The 18833-nt window shown below is 39.0% G+C and overlaps 1 protein-coding gene across 4 annotated transcripts in view; it reads left to right on the top strand.

The window, feature by feature from the left end:
- The first annotated feature begins 3683 nt into the window (after positions 1 to 3683).
- Positions 3684 to 18833, top strand: part of NSD3 (nuclear receptor binding SET domain protein 3) — a 119120-nt gene continuing 103970 nt past the window's right edge. For 3 of the 4 annotated variants that reach the window (XM_055334686.1, XM_055334685.1, XM_055334682.1), the window contains exon 1: positions 3684 to 4106. The gene's annotated coding sequence lies outside the window, so the exon portion shown is untranslated. The remainder of the gene's footprint in view (positions 4107 to 18833) is intronic. The other variant, XM_055334687.1, reaches the window with a different exon arrangement.

Raw genomic sequence — 18833 nt, 5'->3', positions numbered from 1 at the left:
CCCCTCCAAATCAACCGCTGGGGTTGGGGTGGCGCGGAGAGGTCTGCGGAGAGGAAGCTGCAGAACGGGCGGGAATGGTTAGGAAAACATCCTTTTCCATTCTCCGGGGCCTAAGAGTGGAATGCTTTGAAATCTTCATATGGAAATCTGGATTCCACTAGAGTAATTTGTTTTATAAGTGCTCTCTTTGGGATGCCTGCATGGTTAAGCTCTGCCTTAGGCTCAGGGCGGGATCCTGGAGTTCAGGGATCGAGTCCCACATCCGGCTCCCTAAGGGGAGCCTGCTTATCCCTCTCCCTTTGCTTAGGTGTCTGCCTCTCTGTGTGTCTCTCATGAGTAAATAAATAAAATCTTCTTAAAAAATAAGTGCTCTCTTCACATATATATTGTTTATGATGATTAGTTTGCATAGAAATCTCAAATAACGTTTAAGATGTGTATTACAGTAACTGCGGTTACGTAGGCACTGCAGGTTTGGGGCACTTCAGTTCCTAGGTTGGGTAACTGAGCCGTCTTGGAGAAGTGAAGGATACAGAAATGTTCTCACTCTCCTGTTATCTCTACCCATCCATTTCATCTGGCGCTCTAGAAGGAAAACATTTTTAGGGGCTCTGCTGGAACTAACACCAGGCAACAAGGAATCGCTTTCACAGGGAGAATACTTCTCTTACCATGTGAGCTGATTACAGACCTCACTCATCGGGGCTGCACATTTGTAAGAATAAATGATGGCGGGTGGTCAATTTCAGGTTTTTGGTTTTTTAAAAAATGTAGACTGCTTTTAATCCACAGCGTTTTTCAGCTAATAACCAAATAGATCAATGTTAAATAGGCAAAACTTTTCAGTTTGGCCACTAGAGGGCCGTTTGTGCACGTCGGATCCTGAGAGTTTCTACATAAAGCTTTCACTTCACGTTTTATGTTTACTAGAATTAACAAAATCTACAAAGCTTTGGTCTTGCCTTTGCCTCCCTGAAAATTCCCGATGGCAAATTTTGAGCTCTAAAAGGCTATTTATAATTTTTACATTAATTCCATAAATTAATCACTGTACTATCATAAACATGTACTTTTCTGGAAAAGATCATAAAGATGCAAAAATATTCCTTTCAGTTCCTGGGAGACATTTTATACCAGGAAATATTCTTATCCATGCATTGTATTCACTTACAAACAGGCATAGTAAAGTCATTAAGTATTCATAAACCAGGTGAATGATTCCAAGCTCAGTATTGGAAAGATGAGTTAGATTTTCTACTACAGTCATATGTCAGCAATCCTGTTCTAAAAGGGGATGGGTAAGAACCTTCCTATTGAAATTCATTTTTTTAAAAGCAATGTTTGCATTCTGCTATTTTTTTATTTTCAGGATTAAGTTATTTATCATGTAAGGAGTTTTTAGATATAATCTTCGGAGGGGAAACAAAAAATTATTTTCTCCTTAACTCTGGCCCTGGATATTGTGTTGGATTGCTGCCTTAATTGTTTGCTCATTTTGTATGGAGAAGAGAAAGCATGATGTTACATGCCAAAAATGTAAATAATTTTAATGGCCATTTCGCTAAATATGGCTCAAGATCAAATATCATTAACCGTATATTTTTAATGTTTTGCACTAAGAGATTATATATCTACTTCACGGAACTTTAAACTCTTGTCAGCCTAGAAGCAGATTAAAATAAAATCCCTGGGGACAATTACCAGCTTTTCCTCAAGGGGAAAATCCAGATGTCAGGTTAAGGCAACAGTCTATCAACAAATCAAGGAGTATACAGGAAGGTGGAGAGGAAGGATGATGGTAGAAAGAATCACAGAAAAAAAAAACAAACAATCTAACCTCTCTTTTGAGGAGACACAAACTAAAATAAACTCAGGGGGCCCCCTTTAAGAGGTCTGTGTTCTAAAAAAAAGACCTTTAAAACAAACAAAAATGTGTTTTTATTTATTCCTTTAACTTTTGGTACTGCACAAAACATAGGGACTACATAAGCATAGGTTTAGAAATAATGATTAACTCTAATGAGAGTGCTTAATTCTCAATATCATCTGTAGTATAATTAACAGGGTTATGTTTTTAAAAACCTGAAACATGCGGCACCTGGGTGGCTCAGTGGTTAAGTGTCTGCATTTGGCTCAGGTCGGAATCCCAGGGTCCCGGAATCCAGTCCCTCATCGGGCTCCCCACAGGGAGCCTGCTTCTCCCTCTCCTTATGTCTGTCTCTCATGAATAAACAAAACTTAAAAAAAAAAAGATATATATATATATGCATATATATATATAATTAGTAGTCATACAAATAACTGATCTGTAGGAATCTTTTAATTTCTTGGTTAAGTGGTATTTAAGGGTAAAGATATCAAGAACTTAATGTGGCCATGCCAAACAGATCCAGAACTATCATGTCGGTGCAGAGTATAATATCTAGTTGTGACATGGCTTCATTATCCTCAGAACAGAGCACAGAGGTTTCCTCATCTGGTCGCTGCTGCCTGCGTTTTCTTTGTACATTCAAGTCTCTGCACTGCAACGTTCTAAGTCATCACCACCAGGCCCCAGGAAACATCGCCAAATTTTGCAAGCTCCGACAAGATTACTTTCATGTGCCACACTTTCTATTGATTAGCATACATTTCCTAGGATGGGGAGGGCTTCGAGGGTTTCAGAGAATTTTGACTCCCCTTTTCCTGCTCTCATTCTTGTGCGAGCTCTGTCGAGGATAAGCGTCCTCCCATCCCTCGAAGCGAAGGTCTGGCAGCGAGCAGCAGAGGCCCAGGCACGTGACGGGAACGGAGCCCTCTGGGTCCCCGGGGGTCCGGGCTGCAGTTGGCGCTGACGTCCTCCTGGTTACCCACAAGCCTCCGGGCCCGCAGCGCGAGCAGGAAGAAGGCGTGCGGGGCCGGGTGGCTGCCGGGGAGCTCGGCGCTTCCTCACAGCGGCTGAGACGCCGCCAGGGCTCGCGACTGTGGGGCGAGACGGGGTTGGGGGGGCATCCGGGATTCACACTCGAGGCCAAAAAACAGGCTCCGAACCCCACGGCTCACGTCTGAAATTGCTGCTGCGGTTTCCAGACGCAGACCCCCGTGGAACAGAAAGCTCTGACTCTGACAGCTGCCGGACAGAAGGCGGCCAAGGGGGCACACGAACTGTTCTCTTTCCCGGGCCTCTTAACCCGGCACTCGTTAGTAGGTTATTTCTAACACGCAGGAAGTGCGCGGCAGCGTCACTGGGGAGCACCATATGGACTTTAATGGGTGCTGTTATTTAACAAGTCTCAGAGAGCACGCACGAACCCAGTTTTACCTCACAGGCCCAACCTTTCACCTATCTTCTGTTTTTTTTTTTTTTTTTTTTTTTTTTTTTTTTTAACTCTTCTTTGTAGCATTCCTTCCTGCCTCTGCCTTTATCGCCGGCGGTCTCACTCTCGTCTAGACTCTCTCGGGCCGCTCCTCTCCGCCCTGCCGACTCTCCTCTTCCTCCTTTTGCCCCCCTTTGCCCCCAACCTGGGACTGCATTTCCCGGCAGGCGCCGCGGCCAGCGGCCAATGAGGGGCTGAGGATTTGGCGGCGGCGGCGGCGGCGGCGCTCGGAGAGCCGGGTGGGGGGACTTTGTGCGCGGCGGCGGCGGCGGCGGCGGCGGCGGCGGCGGCGGCTGGAGCGGGCGGCGGCGGCGGCGGCAGGACGGAGGCGGAGGCGGAAAGGGACCAGGCACTGATCGCTGCGGAGAGGCGTGCGAAGGCCAAGTCGAGCCCCGAGGACCCTGCTGCCCCGGCCCGGCCGCCAGCCACAGCCCTCTCTCTGGCAGCGGCGGCTGCGCGGCGACCCCCCATCCCTCCACCGCCCCTGCCCACCCCACCTCCCGCAGCCTTCCTCCTTTTCGCTTCACGCCCGGCCCGGCCCGGCCGCGGCCCTCCTCGGTGTCGGCAGCCATGGCAGAGGCGTCCGGCGCGGGGGAAATCTAGCCCGGGGATTTCATGCGGCCTAGCTTGGTTCCGTCTCCTCCCCCGCAGCCCCGGCGGCTGCCCGCACCCTAGCCCCACTCCGGGCCTCCGTGTCTCTCCTGTGATCGTACTGACACGGCCGGGGGGTTAGAATGGAACAAACTGAAGGTAAAGTGAATGCGTATGTGTGCGTGTGTTGGAAGGAAGAGCTAAGGAGGGAATGACGAGGAGGGGGCGACCTAGGGATGGGACGCGCGGGTAGAGCGAGAGACCAGAGCAGGGATGGGAGGACGGGAGGGTGGCCGGCAGGGGTCCAAGGGGAGCCTAGAAGGTGAAGCAGAGGGCCAGGTGGGGGGTGTGGAGGGTAGAGGGAGGTGGGGCAGGGGAGGTAGGATGGGGAGAAGAGATGAAGTGGCGCTGAGCTGGGAATTGGGAGTAGAGGTGGGATGGGGGCGGGGATACAGATGGAACAGGGGAGGGACAGGGGAAGAGAAGAAGAGTTAGGTTTGGAGAAGATTAGAGACCTGGGTGGACTGATAAATAGGGAGGTTTGGGGGTGCATTGTGGAAACTTGAAGAGTCTGGGGGAAGGGGTGGGATTTGATCGAGGGATCGGGCATCAAGAGAGAAACGAGGGAATGAAAGTGGAGGAAAAGATGGATTAGGAAAAGGGACAAGGAATTGTTGAGACAGGATGCATACAGAGGAAGATAGGAAATTGGAAGACCTAAGGTTGGTGTTGGGAAGGAAATTAACTGAATGTTGAAAAGGATGAGAACTATCGACCAAGCATCACAGAGTGGGAGGAAAAGAAGGGGAAGAGGGTTGTTAAAGGAAGAGAAAGCCTTTTGTTCCTGTATTTCTGTGTGTTCTGGGCCTTTTCTTTCAAGGCTAGAGAATATAGAAGCTAGTGGTTATGGTGTTGTGATTGTTGTGAAACGGGGAGGTGTGGGTTTTACTGTTTTGAGGGAGGAGGAGATATGTTAGTGTTATGGTAGCAAGGCAGTAGAGACATGGCCATAATCTGATGGTTTTGCTGAGGGAGTGAAGACTGTTCAGATTTAAAGGGGGTAGGGGCAGCCATGTTTGCTGCCAGGCACTGCAGTGTAAATAAATTCCTTCTCTCCGACATCAGTATGAATCTGGAAGGGGCCAGTGCAGATTGTTAACCCCCTTTTTTTCTATTCGTGAACTCTTCCCATACATCTTGTGGTAATTTAATATTATTCAAAACCACCAAAGGAGGTAGTGATGTTTTCCATCTCGTATGTTTTGCTGCTCCCCCACCCCCTTTCCCTCTTCCTTCTGGTTGCAAACAAGGCATGCTAATGAACTGCAGTGTAGAATTAACCCTTTTTATAAAGTTGAAACTATATTTTTACTAGCTGAAGGAATCGTTATTGTCATATTTCAAATGTGATCATAAAAAGCCCTAAATATTGAAAATTTGTTTTAGAAGCTTCAGAAGCAGTCAACATGTTTTCTGAAATTCTTTAAGTAAACAAGGAAATTGCATTGGTTATTTTTCTTGGGCTTGTTTTCTTGGCAAAGCACTGTGTGGGGGTGAGAAGGGGTAGGAAGATCTGCTTGTGGTAGATTATCTGCTTGCTGTATTTTGAATGTTGGAAAATTAGAACTATATGTATTTTAAAATGGTGTTTCTGGTAATTCATGCTTATAGGAGGTGATGGGTGTGTTAAATGTTTTCTTTTTTTATGCACTCTCTCTCCTCCATCCCTTCCCTTTGCCTTCATATGTCCAGCTCATTACAATCTCCAAATGCCAGTTCAGCACAGTGCAATGATCTATGAAGTAGGCATGCAGTTCTTAGAGTCTCAATGAGGTGCCAGTTTTTTTTTTGTTGTTGTTTGTTTGTTTTTTGGTGGGAATTTAAGATTACTCTTAGGAAAGCTACAGTAACTCTTTAATGTATCAAAATGTAACTACTTGGGTACTTTGAAATTGTTACTGTTCTAAAGGTTTAAATCCTGCCAAACTTAACATTAGATAAATTGCTAAAAGGGGCCTATTTGCTTTTCATATTGAAAAGGATTAAGAGTGTGTGTGTGTGTGTGTCCTTTTGTTTTATAATTGTAATTGGGGTAATCCAAACTTTAATCCATCATATTGATTTTGAAACTATTCTCTAATACCAGAAAGGCCTGTTAAAACTGTGCTGTGATGGACTCAAACCAATTGTACTACATATTGATTTAACCTATTTTAATGCAACATCCTTTCAGTTGTTATAAAGAAGTTTAGGATGTGTTCTTGGTGTGTTGGAAAAATGAAGTTGAATATTGTTAGAGTAGTACTTTATGAGGGTATTTTTAGTTTAAAGGCCAGATTTAAACTTGGAGTATTTTGATTTGATAGTATTCAGTCTGAATTTTTAAAAATTCTTTGAGGAAAAGTTTCATTCAAAAAAAGCCATTCAATATGCTTTTTGGAATTCACGGATTTTTTTCATTTTTGTCTTCCAATCATTTGACATGTTATTTGTAATTAATTGGTAAGTTGTGTGCATGAACTACCAGTGCCATAAATTTTTAGGAAAATGAGAAATTGTTATATGTTAAGATAAGAAAACACTCATGTTGGAAGCTTGAATTACTTAAAAAAAAATGTCTGTTCCTATGTATTCAGCAGTCAGGATCAGGGTCTCTTGCCTAGCTGTAATGATTATTCTGGCTCCTTGGATGCATATCCATATAATGAAGAAGGCTATCCTAGTTATATGATAATTAAAACCCTGACTTTCTTGTGATTACTGTGTCCATCAGCCCACCTGCTACCTGTGATATCTTTAAAAAAAAAACAAACAAACCTTAAAATGCTCTTTCTTATACTAATCAGATTGACTGAATTTTGGGTAAAAGAAATTGGTTGCCTTTGAGATTGGTCATCCTCCAGTGAATTGTCAAATCTGATTCTAAAGATACTCTGTTTCTGGAGTTTATAATAATCATAGCAAAGCTGCTAATAGTTGTCTTCTTACAGTGTGCTGTGCTGAGTGTCTCACATGTAAGATTTCCTTTTATCCTCCCAACAGTTGTCTGAAGTTAGTACTACTAACTCCCTTTTACAGGTGGGGAAATTGAGGTTAAGTAACTTAATACCACATAGATGGTAACTAGCAAAGCCAATATTTGAATCCAGGTCTTTCTAATTATAGAACCTAGATCAGCAGATCTTTTAGTTTCTTTTAAAAATTTTATGAATATATGTTCATTATTTAAATTTTTTTCAAATATTATAAAAGGCTAAGAGGTAAAAGAAAAAAGTTAACACCCTATTTCTTCCTTATAACCATTTCAAAGTTTCTTCGGAGTCCTCCTAGAAAATATCTGTACAATCATAGGCATAAGTGTGACAGTATGACAAATTGGGTCATACTGTATGCATTTTGCTTTTGTATTTTAATAGGTTACCTGGGACAAGCTTTTTTTTTTTTTTTTTTTTTTTTTTAAGATTTGATTTATTTGTTGGCGAGAGTGTGCGAGCACAACCAGGAGGAGCAGCAGGCTCCACACTGAGCAAGGAGCCCTGATGCGGGACTCCATCCCAGGACCCTGGGATCATGATCTGAGCCAAAGGGAGATGTTTAATTGACTGAGCCACCCAGGCATCCCTCGGACATCCTTTTAAGTTAGCACATATTGATCTATATATTTTTTTAAGGGTCATATAGTATTCTATTGTTTGGAATATTGATTAACGTTAGGATGTTAACAGGTCTTTGCTATTTTAAGCAATATAGAGATCAGGTCTTGAATTAAGTCCCTAACAGCCTATTTAAATGGAGGGGATATAGTCCAACTACTTTATCAGAGAGAAAACAGAGGCCTAAAGAAGTTAGATTCAAGGCTTTGGTGACAGACCTGTTATCTAGCTCTTTATATACCACATTATTTCATTATTATGAAGGTATTTAAGCTTTCTGTAAAAGCTCAAAGTAAAGGGGAATATTCAAGGTTAGGCACATTTGGTACAAGGAGTGCGAGAGGATTAAGTTGAAGTGAGGCAAAAGATCTTGTTTCACTTTTTTCATACTTTGTTCATCATATTGTATACATAGCATATGCACAAAATATTTTTGCATGCGTAAATGAACCCTGCGCAAGTATCTGAAAGTTTGTGTTTTGGGTAGTGAAGTGATTTTGGCAGAATTTTTTCTGTTTTTTTAATAAAATTATCAATGAATTGCGATAGTAATGAAGTGGAAAAAAATAAGAGGTCTATCATGGTCCTGGAAAGGATCTTGGAAAGAAAGTTGAGGCACTGGTAAGTTTTTTAAAATGAGCTTAAAAATAGCTCATTGAAAACAAGTTTTAAAATATTTTAGCAGGCACCATTATTTTTAATTTTTTATGTCTATCAAGAAGAAAGTAAGTTACCATGGATACATATTCACTGGGTTCTTTTGAAACAGTCTGCTGTAGACACTTAAAATCATTAAAGCCTTTAAAAGATTTAGAATTTATTATCTGTAAGATCTGTTTCTTGGCATTTTACTTTTTAAAAAGAGTCTGTTATTTTTTGAAAGAGCAACTAAGATGATTTATTTCTTTGTTAATAAACAACATGCCCAGCTTTTGAGTTTTTAAAATGAATGGTGAGCTTTTTTTCTGCAGGCTAATCTTTTTATAAATGTTAATAAAGGTAAATTTAAGAAATTGATTGTACTACAGCTACCTAACACATTTTTAAAAAGCTTACAGTTTTGGTTTTTATTGTTGACTTTACTAAGTACTTAATAAGTATTTTCACTTTTGTATTATGTTGTGCCTGTACAGTGTGGCCTAAAATGAAGGTAAAAAAAGGTTTATAAAATTTTGTGAATATAGGGATCCCTGGGTGGCTCAGCGGTTTGGCGCCTGCCTTCGGCCCAGGGCGTGATCCTGGAGACCCGGGATCAAGTCCCATGTCAGGCTCCCTGCATGGAGCCTGCTTCTCTGCCTGTGTCTCTGCCTTGCTATCTCTCTCTCTCTCTGTGTGTGTCTCTCATGAATAAATAAATAAAATCTTAAAAAAATATAATGAAATAATAAAATTTTGTGAATTTAGAGAATGTTCAGTTTTTACTAGATGGGTATGTGTTGTTACTGCTAAAGTACATCTGCCCATTGATGACATTTTGAATTTGAAAATCTCTTTGAAAAATGATTCTTGACTTTAAAAAATTTTAAGATGTGGATCTTTGTCATCACTGACTGATCTACAATGATAACTCTTATTTCTTACAAGGTTCCTTTCTTTCCATGTAAATTAAGAGCTGTATTGAGAAAGTGCATAGGATAATGAAAAAATTTCATATCTTATAGTTTATATTTTAGCCATATAAATTATATGAGTTTATCATCTAGTAATACTTTGTACTTAGGACATCTTCAGAGATGTTTGAATTTCTACACAATAACTTGACTTTGTTTTATTTTATTTATTTTTAAAATATTTTATTTATTTATTCATGAGAGACACAGAGAGAGACAGAGACACAGGCAGAGGGAGAAGCAGGCTCCATGCAGGGAGCCTGATGTGGGACTTGATCCCAGGACCCAGGGATCATGCCCTGAGTGGAAGGCAGACGCTCAACCGCTGAGCTACCCAGGCATCCCACTTTGTTTTAAAATGTGAAGTTGGAAAGCACAAGAATTATTTAACCCAGATTTAAAGATGGGAAAATTAAGATATCAGGAAATCCTCAGGCCAAATAGATTGACATGTTAAGTAGAATAAAGTTTTCAGATTTCTGATTACTTAAAAAGACATTTTTTCAAGGGTACTTGTCAGACTCAGTCATTAGAGCATGTGACTCTTGATCTTGGGGTCCTGAGTTCAAGCCCTGCATTAAGGGTGGAGCTTATTTAAAAAAAAAAAAACTTTTTAAAAAGTGTGTTTCTTGACTTTTTCTTCATAGCCTGCATTATCCTCCTTTTAATAGATAAACATTAAGTAACAATAAAGTATTTTTCTACCATAGAGCATGCTTTTTAAATTTTGTCAAAACTTATGAACATATGTCTTGAAATATATAAGTAGATATTTTAAATTTAAGAAATGTATGTATTCCTGGGATTTTGTGAGTAAAACAAAACTTAGTTTGTGAACATACATCTCAAAATATATAGATATTTTAAATTTAAGAAATGTATGTATTTCTGGGATTTTGTACGTAAAACAAAATTAGTTTATCAAATTGATTTGAGATTAGGAAGTCTTGTCTGGAGGCTTGCTTTTACCTAATGGCATTTTGGCTGTACCTAAGACAGTATTGTGTCTGTTGAGTCTTGCATTACTAGAATCTATAGAATCTTAAGAAAACTGTACCTTTAAAAATATGCACACACACAAAATGCCTTGAAAAAAGAAACATTTTTAAACTTATGAGTTGTGAAACATGACATATAAAGAAAAAAACATAAAACCTAAATATAATTAGAAAGTAAACATCAGGGATCCCTGGGTGGCGCAGCGGTTTGGCGCCTGCCTTTGGCCCAGGGCGCGATCCTGGAGACCCGGGATCGAATCCCACGTCAGGCTCCCGATGCATGGAGCCTGCTTCTCCCTCTGCCTGTGTCTCTGCCTCTCTCTCTCTCTCTGTATGACTATTGTAAATAAATAAATAAATAAAAATTAAAAAAAAAAAAAGAAAGTAAACATCATGTAGTCACCATCCAGGTAACAAACCCTTTAAGAAAAGTTACAGAGACAGCCTCATTCGTTTAGCTGGTATTGCCTGGGTAGTTGGAGTCGGGCTTTCGAGATAACAATGTGCTGAAAGTAACCTGAAAAATTGATAACCATAAGGGGTCAGGAAATGTAAAAACTGAATCACCAGTTTTTGTTATTATCAAAAGGGTTATCTAGACAATTTAAAAAAATGTTTCATAGTAGTGTAGTCATTTAGTGATTTGAAATCTTAGTGCTATATTAACGAATGTGAAACAAAGTAACACTAAATTCTATAAGAATCATGCCATTTTATACAAAGTCTTTTTTCAGAGTTATCTCTTGCAGTTTTTGGTAGAAATTAATGACTGTTGGGTTTAGATTAGTGTGCAGACTCTAGCAATGACTTTTGCATAGAAAATATCAAATATGCCTGTATTAACATTCTAACTGAAGTATCTTATTTTCTAAAAGCTACTTTGACTCTCTCACTTTCATGTTAACGTAACCATTCAAGAAGGATTAACTTGAGAAGTAATCAGTAGTGATGGTCTGTTTTGACACTTCATCTTTGACGCCCCTTGATTCTTACCTTTTCTATATTTTGTTTAGATGAGTCAAATTTTTTTGAAACTGGAGAAACTTTATTTTTCTTCCCTATCTTACTGTTTTCTTGCATGTTTGGAAGGGTTAAATGTTGGTTTTGAGGATTTTGATAGCAGAAAAGCTTGAATTTTTTTCCTTTTTGACAAATACAGCCTATTTGCTTAAAGTTCTGCAATGTGAGCTCTGAAAAAGACGTTTTTATGACATACTTATATACATAAATCAAAGTATTTGGTTATTATTTTTGTTACTTTAAGCTGTTTGTTTCTTTTATGTATGATTCCTGCAGCATCCAAACACGTTAGAACATAGCATTTCATATTTGATTATGGTGAGAAACTTCTTGCTATGTTTTACCAAACCCTTAAATTCCTTTCTGTAATACAGTAGAAATGTTCTTTTTTATTCTGGTTAATTCCCCCCCCCCAACAAAGCTGATAAATAATTACTTTACATTTTTATTTTTAAGATTTTTTTATTTATTCATGAGACACACACACACACAGAGAGAGAGAGAGAGAGAGAGGCAGAGGGAGAAGCAGGCTCCTTGCAGGGAGCCCGATGTGGGACTTGATCCCAGGTCTCCAGGATCACGCCCCAGGCTGAAGGCGGCGCCAAACCGCTGAGCCACTGGGGCTGCCCTTAAAACTTTTTCTTTTTTTAAGATTTTATTTTTTTAATTTAATTTAATTTAATTTAATTTAATTTAATTTAATTTAATTTAATTTAATTTATTTATGATAGGCACACAGTAAGAGAGAGAGGCAGAGGGAGAAGCAGGCTCCATGCACCAGGAGCCCGACGTGGGACTCGATCCCGGGTCTCCAGGATCGCGCCCTGGGCCAAAGGCAGGCGCTAAACCGCTGCGCCACCCAGGGATCCCTAAGATTTTTTTAAGTAATCTCTATACCCAACATAGGGCTCAAACTCACAACCCTGAGACCCAGAGTCACACATTCTACCAACTGAGCCAGCCAGGCATACTCTTACTTTAGATTTTGAAATGAACATACACGTTGAGTTATCCTAGATATGGAAGCAAACATTATTTAATATATTTATTTTTATTTATTTTTTTTTTAAGATTTATTTATTCATAGACACAGAGAGAAAGAGGCAGAGACACAGACAGAGGGAGAAGCAGGCTCCATGCAGGGAGCCTGATGTGGGACTCGATCCTGTGACCCCAGGATCACACCCCAGGCTGTAGGCGGCGCCAAACCACTGCGCCACCGGGGCTGCCCTAATATATTTTTTTAAACCCGGATTAAGTAATGTGGCTTTGTGTATGAAGTAGAGTTTGTTTTAAGACTTTATTTGTTCATGGGAAACGCAGAGAGAGAGGCAGAGATACAGGCAGAGAGAGAAGCAGGCTCCCTGCGGGGAGCCTGATGTGGGACTCCATCCCAGGACCCCGGGATCACCTGAACCAAGGGCGGACACTCAACCGCTGAGCCACCCAGGTGCCCCTGAAGTAGAGTTAATATCCTTTTATCTAGCTCATGGTTTCTGTGTTTATCACCTGTAAAATTAAGCATGGGCCATTAGAATTTATTGGGAACAGAATTGAGGTTAATGCATTAAAGTATTGCACACGTATACATATATGCACACATACACATAATACTCCTAAGAAATGCTAGTGGCCCTGTTTTTACTTTTATTTTTATTTTTATTTTTTTTAGTTTTTATTTTTTAATGGAAAATTTGTACTTTTCAAAGTGGCTACTAGTTTAAAAGTAACATTTATTGTGTTTAAGATATGAAAGGATTGTTTATTATAGAGAAATTGAAAATTAGTAAGATATAAAGAAGATTAAGATCACTTGAAATCAAGCATGCCAACTGGAAATAACTATTAACCTTTTTATATCTTTCCCATGTTTTTCCTTAGGCACCTAAGTATTTTTTTAACAAACTGTAATTATACATTAATACTATTTTGTAACATCCTTTATTGTGAAATTGACTTTTTTCAGAATGTGATTTTTTAAATTGACATATAATTTCATTGTATGGGTGTGCCATATCTGTTTACCATTCTTCTGTTGATGGTATTTTAGGCAGTTTGCAATTTTTGAATATTATGATTTGATGAACATCCTTATACATTAAAAAACAAAAAACCTATGTGACTGTGATTATTTCATTACAATAAATCCCTAGAAGTAGAATTACATAACAGATATGAACATTTCAAAGGTTTTTTTAAAACCTTTTATTTATTTTCAGAGAGAGAGAAAGCATGCATGCATGAGAATGGGGGGAAGGGAATAGGGAGGAGAGACTCTCAAGCAGAGTCCGCCTGAGCCCAGAGCCCGCAAGACTCCCTCTCAACCCTGAGATCGTGACCTGAGCTGAAACCAAAAGTTGGATACTTAACTAACTGAACCACCCAGGCGCCCCATGTTTTGTTTGTCTTTTTAAATAAGTTTTGTTCAGGGCAGCCCCGGTGGCTCAGCGGTTTAGCGCCGCCTGCAGCCCAGGGCGCGATCCTGGAGACCTTGGATTGAGTCCCATGTCAGGCTCCCTGCATGGAACCTGCTTCTCCCTCTGCCTGTGTCTCTGCCTCTCTCTCTCTCTCTTTCTCTCTCTCTGTGTCTCTCATGAATAAATAAATAATAAAATATTTTTTTAAAAAAAAGTTTTGTTGAGAAATAATTCACACATCGGAACAATTCACCCATTTAAAGTATACAATGCAGTGGTTTTTAGTGTATTTATAGAATTGTGCAGCCATCATCACAATTTAATTTTATTTTTTTTTAATATTTATTTGAGGGGGTGGGGGGAGAGAAAGAAAAGGAGAATGAGAGTAGAGGGGTGGGCAGAGGAAGAGAATTTCTAAGCAGACTCCTGCTGAGCGCAGAGCCCAGTGCAGGGCTTGATCTCATGATCATGAGATCATGACCTGAGCCTAAACCAAGAGTCAGACACTCAGCAGACTAAGCCACCCAGGCACCCCTACCGCAGTTAATTTTAGAACATTTCCAGAAAATTTTGAGTCAATTTAAACTCCCAGCAATGTCAGAAAGACTTTGTTAAATTTGTGGTTTTTAAAGTGTAGTACAAATATACAGTAACACAGTTGCTTGTGTGATAGTTTTTCAAGTTTTATTAACAGCTTTCTTGAGATAAAATTGACACATACTTTATATCCACTTGTGAGTTTAGAAAGTCATTGATGAAAAGAAGATGCTCATATATCCTGTGCTAACAAAACTTGACATACAGAGATTCTTTAGTTTTAATGGGGTACCTGTGTGGCTCAGTTGGTTAAGTGTCTGCCTTCTGCTTAGGTTTTGGGATCGAGCCCCTCAGGCTCCCTTCTCAGTTCTCTGTCTGCTTCTCCCTGTCCTTCTACCCTTCCCCTGCTTGTGCTCTCTCTCTCTTAAATAAATAAAATCTTAAAAAAAAAAAAGTGTATGTGGCAGATTTTTTAAAATTATAAAATCATTCTCCTGTCAAGATGCCTTTATTGAAAGAACATTGTATGTGGTTTAAAAAGGTTTCTTTTCATTGAAATATTATATTTTTTGCTTATTTTTTATTGGAGTTTGATTTGCCACCGTATCATATAACACCCAGTGTTCATCCCGTCAGGTGCCCCCCTCAGTGCCTGTCACCCAGTCACCCCAGCCCAACGCCCACCTCCTCTTCCACTACCCCTTGTTCATTTCCCAGAGTTAGGAGTCTCTCATGTTTCGTCACCTCTCTGATTTTTCCCACTCATTTTCTCTTCTTTCCCCTATAATTCCTTTCACTGTTTTTTTATATTCCCTGTATGAGTGAAACCATATGATTGTCCTTCTCCAATTGACTTACTTCACTCAGCATAATACCCTCCAGATCATTGAAATTTTATTGAAAAGCATTTTATTTTAGAAAATATCTATAGAAAGTGTGCTATGCCTTTATAACTAACGGTAACAAACTTGTTATCCTATAGAAAATATGTTGTTTTTTATTGAGAGATGAGCTTTCCTCTGACCTTCACCCTGAAAGTTGTTCTGTCATTCTGTTTGCTTTAAGCCATTTAACAAAAACATCCCTTTTTTTTTTTTTCCCAACTCAGTGGGCAGTGGAGTTAGGGCAAGAGTTGAGGAGACCTGTTGCCACCTTAACAACAAAAACTCAGTGTTGTCATCTCTGGAGATGAAAATGACTACTTTTTGGAGCTATAGGGATCTATAACTCTACCAAAGTAGAATTGCTAGAGTGTACCTGGAACTGTACCAGACACTCTATAATTCTACCAAAGTAGAATTGCTAGAGTGTACCTGGAACTGTACCAGGCATATAGCTGATAATTAATGACTGCTTTTTAATGTAAGAAAAGTAATATTTGCAAAGTGAACTAGTCTTTAGTCCCATTTTAATGGGTGAAGAAATGAACTCGGCCTAAATTCGTTTTCATAGAAGTTTAAAGTTGAATGGTAACTAATGCTTAAACAGATTCTTTGCATAGGTTATATTAGTGTTTCCCAGTTGTAAGAATTTATGTTGGTACAAGTTCGAACATGAAGTTAACTTTCCAGTCCAAATTTACTCCCACTATTGTTATTACAACAGCATGATGGCTATAGCTTCACCAACACTTACTTAGTGTTCTGATTAAGCAAACAGGTGATAGTGTAAAATTTGAGTGTATGTATGGTGTGAAGTGCCTTATGTTTTAGCTTTTATTGTTTATTTTCAAGATGATATGTTAAATATAGTTGATCCGAAAATACTAAAGTAATAAACTTGATGAACCAAAAACAGGTCTTTAGAGGAAAGATAGTAAATTATGAATTTAGATATTACAGTAAATTACTTCATATTTTAAAAACTACATATCATTTCTGCAATACCTTCTCTTTTTGCTGTGCTGTGGGAAACAGAATATAGTGTAAAATAAAGTCACATTTGAATATTTGCACAATTTTAAGAACCAGTCTCAGGAACCACTGGACTATAACTTAAAAGTTTGTTGGTGAAAGAGAAAGGAAAATATGTGGATCAACTTGTTAGTTTACTAGATTTTATAGTGAATGGAACAAGGTGACTGATAGAAATTCCTTAGTTTGTAGTAATTTTCAGTGTGAGCCAGTACCCTTGATGTAAGGGACTGAAAAATAATTTAAATTTTCAAGTGGTAATACCATGTCTATTGTTGCTGGGTGTGGTCAAGAACGAAGTGAAGACAGTTGAGGTTAAACCAAATAGATAAGGGAAATAGGATTTATTACTAGTAAGTTTTGTATTGGTACAAGGCAGTTCAGTAGTACTGTGGTTTTGTCAGGAAAAAATAACTACAAAGCAGCCCAAAATATTGTATAACAATGAAATCATAGTCAAATGAAATTTGTGTAATCATATTTAATGACACACTTTCTAGTTCAGTGAAATACAATATAGGGTCGTGTGGTTGTTTTTTGTTTTTTTGTTTTTCGTATTTCATTAATTGTGTTTCATTTCATGCAGGTCACTTCCTAATACAGGATATTTTAATATCCTTAACTGTCATCCATTCCTGGGAAAAAATTTTTTTAAGATTTTATTTATTTATTAGAGTAGAGAGCACAAGCAAGGGGAGAGGGAGAGGGAGAAGCAGGCTCCCCACTGAGGAGGGAGCCAAAGGCAGACACTTAACCAACTGAGCCACCTAGATGCCCCTTATTGAAAAATTTTAAGTGAAAATTTCAAAAAATATTTAGGGCAACAACACTAGAGTTAAACAGATTGTGGGGTAGCACAGTTATGCATTTAAAAATAGTGTTGCTCTTTTATTAGTGTAGACTCAGAAAAATTAAAAATTAGAAGAAAATATACACTTCTCTAACACACCTTGATTAGAGATTTCTGTAGAAGGAAATCCAGTGGTTGTGCTGATCTTACCTTCTTCAATTTTATTTACGTAGATATTGGTTGTGAATTTCAAATAATTGTTCTTTCTTTCAAATAACATCTAGGGGTGCCTGCCTCAGTTGGAAGAGCTTGTGACTCTTGATCTTGGGGTCCTGAGTTTGAGCCCCACTTTGAGTGTAGAGATTACTTAAAAGTAAAATCTACTTAAAAAAAAAAAAGGGCAGGGGACACTGGGTGGCTCAGTCAGTTAAGCACCTGACTCGGTCTCAACTTAGGTCTTGATCTCAGGATCATGAGTTCAAGCCCTGTGTTGGACTGCATGCTGGATGTGGAGTCTACTTAAAAAAAAAAAAAAAACAAAGAACATCTTTATGTAATGTTAATATGGTAAGTAAGGCCTAAAGTTAATTTTTAAAAAACCACATATACTGTCAGAATGAAAATTCAAACCATACATCTATTTATTGATAACTAGGAGGAATCACAGTCCAGTTTCCCATTGTTTGGGGTCATTTCAGTTATCTGGGTCACCTAATACAACCTCCATAGAAGCCTAAAGATGTATCTCTTCAGAATTCACGCAGCTAAGTTAGAGCCTATGTCTCTGTCCCTCACTCTGTGTGTCTCTCATGAATAAATAAATAAAATCATTAAAAAAATATACAGCTTAAACTTTTCATATTACATGAAATACTTGACTAAACTATTATTTAAACCTTTTTACTATAGTCATATCTCAGAAGCCTCTGAAACAAAGAGAAATTGAAAGGAAATAAAAAGATATGCCTGATGATCACCTCTTTACTTGTCCTCTTCAAATCTTTATATATGATTAATTCCTGGTTTTGATCCTGTGAATCCTCTTTGTACCATCTAGCCCCCTTCAGTCATTGTATCCTATTACCTATTACTATTTTATAGTAGCTTATCACTATCTGAAGTTTTCTTGCTTAATTAAGTTCCATGAGATCAGAATGTGATTTCCTTTGATTTCTGAGGATTTTTTTTTTAAGATTTTATTTATTTATTCATAGAGGCACAGAGAGAGAGAGAGGGGCAGAGGAACAGGCAGAGGGAGAAGCAGGCTCCATGCAGGGAGCCCGATGTGGGACTCGGTCCAGGGTCCCCAGGATCACACCCCAGGCTGCAGGCGGCGCTAAACCGCTGCGCCACCAGGGCTGCCCTGCTTTCTGAGGATTTAGAACGGGTCTGGCTTATAGTTGCTGTTCAGTAATGAACCATGTCACAAGACAAAATCAAGGATTCTGTGAGGAATAAGGTATATATCTGGAATAACATACCACTTGAAATTAGGAATGGGCAAGGTGAGACTCAGCTTTTAATTATCTTTTGATTTTGGTGTGGCTAATTGAAGGTGATTAGTGGTATAGAATGATTTTGTATAGAAATGTTTCTTTGGGAACTCTTATTTTAAAAACAAACTTTTGTCTGGACATACATATATGTAGTAAACGAATCCCATCCACCTAAAACATCATAGAGTTGACAAAATGAAAAGTGAGAAAATATTTCTATAGTCAGTTTTTGAGTATTTAGCCTCATGTCCTAACCTCTTAGAGATTAAGGAGTTTACTCAAAGTCATTTGTTATACCATTGGTTAGAATGGTAGGAGAACCATTCCACGAGAACTGCCTGCCTACTCCTGATTTTCCGATGTGTTGTTTTGACTTATGGTCTATGGATGAACATCGCTGTGTAGGGGACATAGGCACTTTAACTGATATAAACAGTATTTGGCTGATAATG

The sequence above is a fragment of the Nyctereutes procyonoides genome, unplaced genomic scaffold (genome assembly GCF_905146905.1).
Source record: "Nyctereutes procyonoides isolate TBG_1078 unplaced genomic scaffold, NYPRO_anot_genome, whole genome shotgun sequence".
NCBI classification, from domain to species: Eukaryota; Metazoa; Chordata; class Mammalia; order Carnivora; family Canidae; genus Nyctereutes; species Nyctereutes procyonoides.
The sequence above is the reverse complement of the archived record's forward strand: the minus strand, read 5'-3'. Positions and strand labels throughout refer to the sequence as shown.